Source organism: Hydra vulgaris, chromosome 14 (assembly GCF_038396675.1).
Source record: "Hydra vulgaris chromosome 14, alternate assembly HydraT2T_AEP".
Lineage (NCBI taxonomy): Eukaryota > Metazoa > Cnidaria > Hydrozoa > Anthoathecata > Hydridae > Hydra > Hydra vulgaris.
In genome coordinates this window covers 22,364,700-22,377,111 of record NC_088933.1, presented here as the reverse complement: position 1 = coordinate 22,377,111, position 12,412 = coordinate 22,364,700, and the positions used below count along the sequence as shown (strand labels likewise).

Here is a 12,412-nt window from a genome sequence, read left to right as displayed (position 1 = left end):
GATGCATAAAAAATATCTTATAATGTATGGAACCAAAAATAATTAAGTTTAGGCCACTATCTATATACTATCTTTCAAGTGATTTATTGTTTAAAACACAAATCAAACTTATTATGGCGGTGTTACTAAATAATATTTAGTAAGTTTCTACTATAATTATTTAACAGTTAGTTATAACACTCTAAATATTATTGACCACGATGAGTTAATTCTGAAACTCTATAAGTTTATACTCTAAAAGAAATTATTCAGATTAACTTATTTGTAGGCATGAGGTTTCGAGTAAAAATTTACAAATGTACAAATTTTATTTTTTGTTTTACATGCCTAATGTTGTTAGTTACAAGATAATTATATGACATCTGTGACTGTTGCAACAAGTAGTCGTATTGATCAAGTTGATGGAGATGATGTTTTGGTAGTTCTAAATACGCTAATACTTAAAAGGGACAGAGCAGATTATATAAATATAAAAAATGTAATACAGTATACATTGTTTATTAATTTATAGTAAATATTTACAACAGTAATTAATTTTAAGACATAATTTATGCTTCACAGAAACTATGCTTTTCTCTCCTAAAATAATTTAGTTAATTGTGAAAATATGATAATTTCAATGAGATGACTTCATTATGTTTAAATGCAGTAAACGATCCAATTCAAAGTATGACCTATTTTATCAATATTTTAAAAATATTTTGAAACAAGGCTTAGACAATGGCCTATCTGACATAATGGAAATAGTATTTTCAGTCGAACTTTTGAGGTTACATGTTTTTGTTTTTTTTTCAAACTTTTCACCTCCCAAGGCCAAGAAGGCCACTACGAGGAGACTACTTTTGTGTTTACAACCCTCTCTCAACTCTATAACTCCAAAACAGGAACCTCTGTTTTGGAGTTATGGAGTTAAGAGAGGTTTGTAAAATTTATAGAGAGAGAGAGAGAGAGAGAGAGAGAGAGAGAGAGAGAGAGAGAGAGAGAGAGAGAGAGAGAGAGAGAGAGAGAGAGAGAGAAAGAGAGAGAGAGAGAGAGATAACTAGACATGGAACAAACTTCAAGCATTTGTATGTGTATACTTATGTCGAATAAGGATGCTTTGCAAAAAAATGTAATGATTGGAGTCCGGGAACAAAAAAGCCCTAAAATATTAATTACAACTGCCCCGCGATAGAGAAACAAACTGATAAAAAAAATTTTGTACTATTCTTAATCTAAATTTATTTCATCAATAGATTTTAATTTTCATAGTATAATCTTTCAGCGTTCAAAAATTATGACCATATAAAATTTAAATCCCCCTTAGTTGAGGGGGTTACAGGAGTGATACTGTCCATGGAGAGACAACACCTAATGATTTTTGAAGATTTTTCATAACAAAAGTAATGAAAAACTTTAAGAAATATCGAAAATTTGATGTTGATAAAAGTAGTATTGTGAAGTATATATACTTGTTGAACTTGAAAAATCTGGCACAAAAGAATTCCAACTCTATTTGATACAACCACAAAAAAGAAAGACTATAAAAATTAGAAAATTAAAGGTAAACACAGTTCAAAGATATCCTTGCATACAAAAGAGTGGTCTAAATAAAGGAAAGGAAGTAGTGGTTGAGGCTAAGAAAACGCAAAAAGCATGTGGCAAGACATGCTTATTTCAGTGTGTAGAAAATCTTACAGAGCAATATCATAAAGAACTGTTTATTTCATTGGTCAATGAAGTGTATTGATGAGAGGCGCCAGTACAGAGTAAAAAGGGTAACAGTGGAAAAACCAAAATCCGAAGAAGAAAAAGGAAGCATGTGAAAAAGAAAAAATCGAACATTTACTTGCAGCTTTCCATGCAAAGAAAATGATGCTCTTAAAATGCGTATCAGTGCACCCATGTTTCTTGATACTTTAGGCATATCACAGCAGACTGTAAAAACAGTGATGGCAAAAAAAAACTACAGAAAGTGTAAAGAATGATTTAAGAGGTTGCCACAAAAAACATAGAAAAGTAGGAACTGAGCAAGAACAAAATTTCATTGATCATGTTCTGAAGTTTCGAGTTGTTAAATCCCACTACATGAGATGCACAGAAAAATCACAGTTTCTTCCTCTGGAGCTTTTAATTATAGAAATGCATAGACTTTTCATAAAGTACTGCAGTGAGAAAAATCTTTTTATTGAGGGATGCAAGTTCTATCAGAATATAGATAATATAGATTTTGTTTGAAATTCTTAAAACTCAAGAAAGATCAGTGTGGAACTTGTAAAAGTTTAACATAATTTACTCACCTATGCAATGGGAAACAACAATAGAACAAACTTTTAAAAAAACACCTGTGTATTAACTGTGTTAAATCATGATATCAAGTCCAACCAAAACAAAAGGTGCGAAGAAATCTAAAACAAAAAAAGTACAAGAGCCAGTATTTTACAGCTAAACGATTTATAAGAAAATCCTAACATTCTTCATTTTAAATACAATTATGGCAAAGAATATAAAAGTTGTACTTTTTTATCAAAAATAGTTGGTCACACAAAACCAGAAGCAGATATACACTTGCAAAAGCAAAGGTATGTTGCTCTAAGAGTATTAAGGTATTAGTGCACTGAAAATGTAGGATCTTCTTTCCTTATGCAACAAAGATTATATTCCAAAACAGCATCATCATTTCAACAAAAAACCTAAAGGTTCAAGTCAGTTGTATGGTTAATGATGATGATGATGACAATGATGATGAAATACCTAAAATGAAACCAAACAATGACCCAAAAGTCATAACAAAGTAGGCCATCAAACAACTGAAAAGGGTTGTGCAGAGATGGTTTCTACCAATCAGGAAAGTTAATAAAAGTATGCATTTAGCAGTATCTAGACATTACAAAGTGACTGTTTTTCAGATAAAAAACTTTGTTACTGGTTTTATTTATTTTACTTACAAGTGTTTTTCAAGTTTGTTACTTGATAATGATTCCATCACTAAATGATTGCTTTAAAATTTTTGGATTATTAGCACTAATTAACTAACCGAATAAAATAAAAGAGTAATAGTTAAATAATTTCATAAAATTTATGGACTTGAGATATTTAATTTGCAGAGTTTTCTATCTTTAAGATCCTTTTAAAACTATCTTAAGTCAAATTGACTTTTTAAATTGTTTAAACTTCAAGTTAAATTTTTTTTTCTTTTGTTATATAAAAAATAATAGAACTTACTATAAACAGACTAAAAAATAAAATAGAGGTGTTGTTTAAAAGCTAAAGCCACTAATTTAATTGCAACATAATAGTTTTTTAAATTACTACAAAAAAAAAAAAAAAAAATCTATGCAGAGAGTGTTTTTAGTAATATTTTATACTGTTTTTATATAATCCTTTAAAAATAAATTTTATATTAATTAAATTTTTCAAAATAAGTTATTTATTGAGATATTTGCATCAAACTTTTTTTCTCAAAAGTTCTGTTTTTTTCATATATATTTTTTTAAGTACTGGTATGAATAATGCACTTTTGTAGTTAATAATGACATCAATACAAAAAAATTCTTTCAAATAACTTATAATTGTTATAAAAAAGTTATAAATGTTTTATTCAAGTTTTCGCTTTTGTAATTAATTTTTTTCATCACTTATACAGGCTGTTTATATATATATATATACATATATATATATATATATATATATATATATATATATATATATATATATATATATATATATATATATATATATATATATATATATATATATATATATATATATATACACATATATACACTACCGTGCAAAAGTCTCCGCTCATGTGTAATATTTGCAAGGAACAGTAAATGCAATACATTTTAGGATGGTTTTAAATATATAAAAAGAATAAAATGTTAATATAAAAAGTTGATGAGGCCAAATCATAATTTTGCATACTTTTTCCTTTTCTTTTTGTTTCAAATAATTTTGTTTACCTTTGTTTTGTTGAGTTCTGCTGCTAAAAACATGGCAGAAATTTTTCTATATGAATAACCTTTTTCACGTAAAATACATATAAAGTTCTTCAGTATTCTTTATTAAATTTAAAACTGCACAAAAATTTTTAACCAAAATATTTTTTGTAAGCTTAGGTTTGACAGTAGCATGATACTTTCCGGCATGGTAAGGATATTTTCAGTAATTTTATTTGGTTGCTTTTAATAGACTTATGTTTATATTTATACTTGAAAATGGCATTAGTGTGCGCATTTAATGTCTTGAATTTAATAAAGAATTTGAGAAATGGTGAAAGTAAAGAAAGAATATTGTGAAGAACTTCGTGGCAAAATATATATTTTACGTGAAGAAGGTTATTCATATAGAAAAATTGCTTCCAGGTTAAAAATATCCGAATCAGGTGTGAGATATGCTCTACAACGATTGCATGATATTGGTTCCAACAGTGACAGATCACGTTCTGGAAGACCAAGAGTTACATCACGGCAAGAAGATACATTTATTGTTGTGTCCAGCAAAAGAAATAGAAAAATTCCAGCCACAATTTTAACAGCAGAACTCAACAAAACAAGGGTAAAGCCAGTATCAACTGATACTGTAAAAAGAAGACTAAGATCAGTCAACTTAATTGGACGCGTTGCTGCATGTAAACCTTTGTTGAGGGCAGTAAATAAGAAGAAAAGATTGGAATGGGCAAAAATGCATAAAAATTGGGGATTAGAAGATTGGAAGAAAGTTCTATGGACAGACGAGAGTAGGTTCGAACTTTTTGGTACCCGACGTCGCGTGCATGTTAGGCGTTTACCTAATGAAAGAGTGCTTCCTCAATGTATACAAAGTACTGTAAAACATGGAGGTGGTAATATTATGCTTTGGGGATGTTTTGGCAATGGGTTAACTGGAGATTTAGTTAAAATCACATCTACCATGGATAAACACATGTACCATAATATTTTGGTTAAGCACGCGATTCCATCTGGTATTCGTATAATTGGGAAAGGATTCATCATGCAGCAGGACAACGATCCAAAACATGCATCTGGATTATGCAAAAATTATTTGAAACTAAAAGAAAGGGGAAAAGTTTGCAAAATTATGACTTGGCCTCCTCATTCACCAGATCTATCACCCATCGAAAAGTTGTGGGATGAACTGGATCGGAAGATCAGAGAAGCAGGTGAAACATCTTTTATTAATCAGCAAATGCTATGGGAACGTTTGCAAAAAGCTTGGAATGAGATAACAGCGGAAACCATGAATAAATTATTAGCCCGAATGCCAAGATTATGTGCTGCTGTTATACGCTCCAAGGGGTCTCATATTGATGAAAATAAAATTTAACATTTACAACTTTGTATATTAACATTTTATTGATTTTATATATTTAAAATCATCCTAAAATGTATTGTATTTACTGTCTAATTCATTGTTTAACAATTAAAATTAAACGCAATTTTCTTGCAAACTTTTGTTACTTTATTGAAATATTACAAATGAGCGGAGACTTTTGCACGGTAGTGTATATATATATGCATATATATATACATATACATATATATATATACATATGTATATATTTATACATATATATATATATATATATATATATATATATATATATATATATATATATATATATATATATATATATATATATATATATATATATATATATATATATAAAATCTATCTGGAAGACCTTTAATGTAAATTAAAAAGAGTATAGGGCCAAGGATTGAACCTTGAGGAACCCCTGAAGTTACAAAGTAAAAGGAAGAGTGCTGTCTATCAAGGACAACTTTTATACTACGATTGGAAAGTAAGGATTTAATAATCTTAATAATGTTACCAGATACACTGTAAGAAAAAAGCTAATGGAAAAGGCCAACATGCCAAACTTTATCAAAAGCTTTAGAAATGTCAAGAGCGATAGCCTTAACCTCTCCACCTTTATCTAATGCATGATAAAATCTATCGGTTATTACTATAAGCAAATCAGCTGTAGAGCTAGAAGATTGAAATCCATATTGATGGTCAGAAAGTAAGTTATGAGATTCAAGATGAGAGATTAAGTGTTTGTTAATTAAAGATTCACAAATCTTACTTATGATAGGAAGAAGACTAATGGGATGGTAGTTAGACGAATCTGATTACTCTCCAGAGTTTTTGAAAATAGGGATAACAGATGCCGCTTTCTAGCAGGTTGGAAAACAAGACTCTGATAAGCACTTGTTAAATAGTTTTGAAAGAATCGATGACAGCTCCGGAGAACACTTCTGCAAGACTATAACTCGTATGTTGTTCGGAGGAAATCACTTTAGATACAGAAGCTGGAGTGATTTGAATATCAAGCAATAGATCAACCTGTTTGACAGCTAAATCAAATAGAACACAACTAGTGGAATCAAGAGATGATATTGATTAAAAGTTCTTAGCAAACAATTTAGCTTTGTCTTTAAGTGAGGTGATAAAGTCTGAACCATACAAGAGAGGTGGCATAACAGATTTGTCCTTATTATTGATACTATTAGAGATTCTCCAGAAGTAATGAAAGCCTAATTTTTGTGATGAAATACAAGATTTCATGACCTTGGAATAGCGGAATAACAGATGCCTATCAATTACTGCTTAGTTTCTTGCAGTAATTGATAGGCGTCTGTTTTCTGGAGAACTGTTTTGCTAATAGATATGGAAGTAACCATATCTATCATATGGATAACCATGGAGAAGAGTGAGGCTTGACCTGGAATCGTCAAAAGGGATTAAAAGATTCCATGCTAGCCTAAATCCACACAGTTATGTAAGAGGCACATTTGTCAGCAGGGAGTTGAAAGATTTCTACCCAAAGGCCATCATGAAGAAAATCACGAAAGAGTTCCAGTTCGCTTTAAGGTAGTTGTAAGAGGTACGATGGTTGGGATGGATGGGATTTAGGTGATGAAGAAGAATGAGATAGTAGTTTTAGAGAGATCAAACCGTGATCAGAAACATCTAAGGGTGAATGTGAAGAAACTGAGCACTGGCTAGGATCAGAAACAAGACATAAGTCGAGTAGAGAAGGAAAATGGTTCGGGTTTTCTGGAAAGTTGACTATTTGAGTTAGGAATTGAGTAAGGCAAAAGTTTTGGGCTTTAATGTCTGCAGAGCCACTGACATTTGAGCCAAGCCATTCAGTGTGATGAGCATTAAAGTCACCAACAACAATGTTGGCTAATGGATAAAGAGAGAGGGCTCTGTCAAATTGATCAGAAATACGAATCAAAAAAAGATAACCATCAACTAAGATCACAAGATGAGACAGCTGAACTCAAATTAGTCTTACAAAGAGCAAGTAGATCTGGTAAACTTTGCAAGAGATCAGACTCAACAGAAGAAAAGTTACTTCAAAAAACATGAGTATTAGTGAATGATAGGTTTAGAGAACTTGGTGATGACAATGGTTTTTTGTGTTTTATAGTTTTTGGTACTTTATTTATTTTTAAATTTGTTAAAGAACTTGACTCAAAGCATAGATAGTACTCAGTACACTGTTTAATAGTCCAAGCAATTGCCTCATTACTATTAATAAACCCAAAGCCATATCAAAGGGCTTCAAATGGCCTTTCTATGCACACCAAAAGTACAAACAGGGACACCATCCATGCGCAACATGGCACTGTTAATACTTTGATATTTTTTAACTGTTGATGGAATCAGCTGCTCTGAGAGCTACCACAGAGTTCAGGAAACCTGACTACCAGCCGGCCTCAGAGCCATAAAACTGAGTTTTAGAGCTCTACCCTCATTAGGAGATAATAGAATGAGTTACCTAGTTATAAAAATAGAGACACAAGCAAAACCCAAGCATTGAGTCAAGAAAATTCAGCAAGAATATCCTAAACTTTAAACAATGTATTAAAAGTGCAACTGTGCCAGCCTTATAGATGACTTGTTCGCCAATCCATGCATCAAATCAGAAGCAGTTGTAAAAAATAAAAATGCTTTATAGGAAGTGTCCCATTTTTGGGTTTGAAAGTTTGCATGACAATGCTATTTTGCTTAACAAATTATTTTACCATGCTGCATTATCTTAACTTTGTCTAAATTTGATCAAACCAATTTGTATGCTAGCTTTTAGTATTTTGCCAAATCTAGAATTGTATATTGTTTTGCTTTAGTTACAAAATATTGTACCAACTAACCTTTAAATTGCAAGGAGGTTTTTACAACTAAAATATTCAGTATTAGACCAAACTTTTATTTTCAATCCGCCCTTATATATATATTTATATTTATATATATATTTGTATATTTATATATGTATTTATACTCATATAAATTTTATATTTATATATATATTTTTATATTTATATTTATATACATATACATATTTTTATATTTACATATATATTTATATTTATATATATATTTTTACATGACTGGAAATTCTGGATACTACACAAACAGCAAAAAGACATGCCCAGAAAGTGTTCGTTTTATAGGTAAAGAGAAATTTCAAAAAAAATTATTAATGTGGATAGCCATATCTGACCGTGGTATGTCCAAGCCATTGTTTCGATCAATTCATCAATCTATATTAATGAATATTTAGAAAAACGACTTATTCCATTGATTCACAAGTATCATGGAGACTTTAACTATTTATTTTGGCCAGATTTAGCAAGTTCTCATTATTAAAAAATTCTCTAAATTGGATGGACCAATATGTCTATTATGTTGATAAAGAATCCAATCCCCCAAATGTGCCTTAAGCATGACCAATTGAAAATTTTTGGGGACATTTGGCACAGAAGGTTTATGAGTGAGATTGGCAAGCTTCAACAGAGCAAGTTTTGATTGATCGCATTAAACTAAAACTACAAGAAATTGATTTAAACTTTTTACAGTCGCATATGAAAGGCGTCAGAGCAAAATTGAGATCAATTGCAGATGGTGGTGTTTTTTCATATAAAAAATAATATATTTTTATTAAAAGATAAATGCTTTATTTAAAAAAAATATAATAATAGTTTGTTTTTTTATTTATAAATAAGTTATTGACGTTTTTATTTTGTCTGATAACTTCCGCATCACCCGTTATATACATATATATATATATATATATATATATATATATATATATATATATATATATATATATATTATATATACTTTTATATTTGTATATATATTTATATATGTATATATATTTATACATATATATATTTATATTTATATATATTCATTTTTATATTTATATATATATTTTTATATATATATTTATATATATATATTTTTATATTTATATATATTTTTATATTTATAAATATTTTTATATTTATATATATATTTATATTTATATATGTGTTTTTATATTTATATATATCATGGCGACACTTATTAGAGACTTCTTGTGAGTTCGTATTTTTGACTGGGGGCTAACAATCTTATAAAAAGACTTCATTTCGGTCTTTTAAAATTTCGATTTGTGATAGTTAAAACAAATGGTTTAAAAAATGCTGTATTCCTGAATGCAGAAGAAACTATGACACTAGGGATAAAGTACTAGTTTTTTGGTTTCCCTCTAATGAAGAAGTAAGTAATAGTTGGGTAAATTTAATTCCAAAAAGTAGTTTCTTAAATTAACCAGATACTGTTGTCTGTGAAAGATATTTTCCAGAAATTTTTTTAAAAACTATTGTCTATGGGAAAGATCTGTTTAGATCTGTTAAACCTCCTTCAATTTTTCCAAACATTCCCCCTAGTGTGATACTAACTCAACATTTAAAACCAAAGTCTATTACTATAGTGTTGTTTTCTATCTCAAATGAAAAGTATTATGAGTTGTCGCAGTATTTAAAAAAGGGTTTGTTTACATTTGTTTTTTTATGTGAAGATGTTAAAAATTGTAAGATTGTCTTTTAACAACTTTTGTTATAAATGATGTTTTTCACAATGAATCAAATTCCTTCTACGTTAACTGTATACCTACATTTGCTGTTCATATCACAAGCAGTTTTAAGTTTGAAAGTTTTCATGCTGGTGTTTTTTGTTTTATTTTTTCACTATCTAAAAATCATATTACATATCTTGATTACTGGTCAAGAGTTGAAAAAACAATTTTTTTTTTTGAATTACGTTGAAATTGGTTATCAAAAGTTAATATTACAACATCTTATTACATCTATGAATGTGAAAGAAGTAGTTAAAAAAAAATTATAATATAGAAACTATTATCAGATTGTACACTTAGAAAAGTTATATCCATGACAACCACATCCATGACAAAGAAAGTTTCAAATACTAACTTTATTAGCACCATATTTTTAAATTTAAAGAATATAGAGAATATAGAGAAGAATCAGAGAAATTTTATACTCTTGGTGGATAAAGTTTATGTAAAGTGTCTTCTTTATCATCTTATCTTTCTTATTTTAGACAAAGCGATAATAATCCAGAGTCCTTAGCAAATACTATTTTGGGTATTATAGTTAAATGTTCGAAACATAATTTGGATTTAATCTTACTTGACAAAATATAAGACTATTTTCGCATTCAGTAGTTTTTTTAACCTTCATGATCCTGTATGGTGTTGGAAGCCATGCTTTAAAACAAGTTTTTTAAAATGTCTTAAGAGTATATCTGATGCAAATCTCTAAAAATTTTAATTTTCTTGCTATTTCTCTATTACTGATCATAGAGCCATCCTTCATACCTATTATTTGCCACTTTGTTGCTTTGAATATTGCTTTTCGACCTATGTCTATGTATCTTAACTTTTAGGTCTTATCAAAATATTTTATAAGGCTTTAAATATAGGAAATATAGATGGGATTTTATGATGTTTTGAAAAAGAAAATACCCTAGTTTTGGGTAATAGTCCCTTATTTCGAATGATGACTTAAAAGCAGCCAAGTCATTTGAAGTTGACTTGTTTGTCATATAGGCTTTTAAAAACCAGAGTCCATAGCATAACGAAACAAGTAATGCTGCTGTATTTACCATCTTCTCTTCTTCATTTATTACATGGGTTACCTTCTCAGTCATCCTCAGGGTCAGCATGTGTAGAGCATCTGCTATGAACCTTATAAATTATCATTATTAAAAATGTACTCTTCACAAAATAAAAATTATTGATAATAAATTACCTAGCTTCATGACAGGTTGATAAAAATGAAACTCTTGTATATCTTCTCCTAAATAGAAGACATTAGTTCACAGAGCTTCCTATAGTCCCCCCTGTTAAATGTCTTTGTAGTCAGTGCATTTTTGTAAAATTCTAAGGCCTCTCTTACAATGTTGTACAGGGATGATCCAACCTAAAGCTCATTCCAATCTTATATACAATGCTCTCCTGGGCCCTTTTTTTTTTCTCCAGTGAGAGCTTCCATAAAATTAGAGATGTGTAACTCCAACATGTGCCTGCAGTGAAACCAGAGAAAAGGGATATTGAGAATATTTGTTAGAATGGTAATTGCACCAACAAATACTCCAGTGTTGGAAGCAGTGGTGTCACAACATATGACAAAGATTTGGTCAACAAATTTGAAATAATCTAGAAGATTTAAGATTACATCTGCCTCGTCAACTCCCTTGGAGCTTTCAGCTTGAACCACTCCAAGGAGGATATCATTTGTGTCATCAATATCTGGTGAAGTTACATCAAGAGAAATTCTTTCAACAGTAACTGTAATATTTAAATTCTCCTCAATTTCTTTGATCTTTTTGCTGTCAAAGTGCAGGACAAGTCTTTTTTGTTTTAAAGTTTCCATTATATCTTGCCTTATCTGGTCTCCTAAAAATCAAAATAACTTTGTCACTTAGGTAATTAAATCTTAATTATCCTAGCTTTTTTTTCTACTAATATTTCTTACCTAGATCTTTAATCTTCATGAATCCCATTTGATTAACAGAGCTTTTGAAAATAAGAATATTTTTAAGATTCACACCTGATTTATTGCATATTGCTGCAATGATTGCAGTTTGAGGTCGGATTCCAACCCTATACCGAGCAGATACTACAGAAGTTCAATCCACCAGATCCTCAGGACTAATATTTATTATCTAAATAATAAATAATAATGATATTTCTTCTCTAATTGAATTTTACTTTAGTTTACTCAAAATTAGTTAAACTAAGTTTATATTTTATAACCATCATTTGTTTACCTCGGCATTTACTGTAGAATCAGAATTTTGAATTAATTCATCGACAGAATCTTCATCTGTGATAAATACAGCTTCTGAGTCTGATGCAGAGAAACAAGCGTCAGAATCTAAAGAAACCTCACTTAGAGGCAGGTCATTTTTCTTTTGTTCTTTCTCCACTTCTGTATTTTTTATGTTATTTATTCCCCGCAACCGATCCTGTTTGTTTTTAACAGATATTCCAAACTCTTTGCCTACCTCTGTTGTAATATACATTTTTCTATCCTGTTATTGGTCTAAAAAAACTGAATATCTTCTG

At 29.6% G+C, this 12,412-nt stretch overlaps 1 protein-coding gene across 1 annotated transcript in view; it reads left to right on the top strand.

The window, feature by feature from the left end:
• The window catches only part of LOC105845686 (general transcription factor 3C polypeptide 1), a 141,230-nt gene that overhangs the window by 68,044 nt on the left and 60,774 nt on the right, over positions 1 to 12,412 (top strand). The window lies entirely within an intron of this gene.